Here is a 1393-nt window from a genome sequence, read left to right as displayed (position 1 = left end):
ATGAATTATGAAAACCAACTTCATAATAAACTTTCATTAGTTTAAAAAAAATCAGAGAACGCCTCCACCGTGGCCCTGCGAGTCGTAGGAGGCGAAGAAAAGGGAACCCAATGTTTCGGTGGTATAACTGGGCCAGCCTGTTCCTGGGGCATGTAAATACGGGGACCTGGCCCTCCAGGTTGGGGAAGTCTCGAATCTGAGACAATAAAATGTAGTCACGAGTCCCGCGGAATTCAGATCGGAGAATGACTATGCTGGCGAGGACCAGCAGCAATTATAAACGATACACCAATCCTTTCATCAGAGAAGATATTACATAAGGGCTATAACCGAAAGTGTTCAGTTGGAAAATAAAATTACTGGTCGTGAGTCTCAAGGTGCAGTGGGACAGCTTTAACATTTATCTGTTCCCGAAGAAATGTTCCTAAGTATCATTTGAATTCATTTAGAGAGCCTTAGATCAGGGGTGCACAATTTAGCGAAAGGAGAAATTCTAACCCCTGTGGAAATCGATCTCTGGTTTTCCTCTCTAACAAATCAGCTATTTAATCTCATTGTATGATTTACTATTTAATGCGGCAGTGTCAGAATGAACTCCATGGCCTGTAGTCCGCAAGCGAACTATACCGACCGAGCGACCGCCGCTTGTCGGGGAAGTTAGTGCCAACTTTAGCGGATAGAGGGTGTCGCGTGGTTAGCGCAACGGACCCCCACGGCTGTTAATTTCGGTTTTCTAGACCGGAGCCGCTATTTCCTTGAAATAGCTCCTCAGTTATCCTCACGAGGCTGAGTGAACCCCGTTCCAGACCCCCTACTTCTCACAAAATCTGGTAGCGCCGGGAACGGAACCCGGGACCTCTGGATCTGTAACCATGAACTCTGGCCACTAGACCACAGAGAATGCAGTCACTAACAAACAAATAAAATTTGTAAGTCGTGTTCTTCGACAGAAGTCAGTGACATCGGCCATTTGATCTATAATTTCCGTTGACACTTCAGAAAAATGTGTCAATGTTGCACAAGCTGACGTGCACCTGTGACCGTCTATTTGAAATTCCTGAAGGTCATCGTTCCAATTTCTATCCCTTCTTTGCAAGAAGACCGTAAAATGAACTCATAATTCCGGAACGAATTTTGCCTCCCCCTCCCACCCTTTTTTTCCACGTATCATGTCCGAAAATACCTAACAGATTTCAAACCTAAAATTATGTCCCTACACTTAAAGTCAACAGACAAATTTAAACGTTGCAACTACCAGTAAATTGCAATCCTTATTTCATATTAAATTAATATATTAATTTATTAAATTATGTAAGATTTGAGGTTTTCTCGGCGGTGAGTATGAAGAACGCTGTGTTCTGGGATGTGGATCAGTGTACGTATTGTATAAACC

This window comes from Cryptotermes secundus, unplaced genomic scaffold (assembly GCF_002891405.2).
Source record: "Cryptotermes secundus unplaced genomic scaffold, Csec_1.0 scaffold688, whole genome shotgun sequence".
NCBI lineage: Eukaryota > Metazoa > Arthropoda > Insecta > Blattodea > Kalotermitidae > Cryptotermes > Cryptotermes secundus.
The sequence above is the reverse complement of the archived record's forward strand: the minus strand, read 5'-3'. Positions refer to the sequence as shown.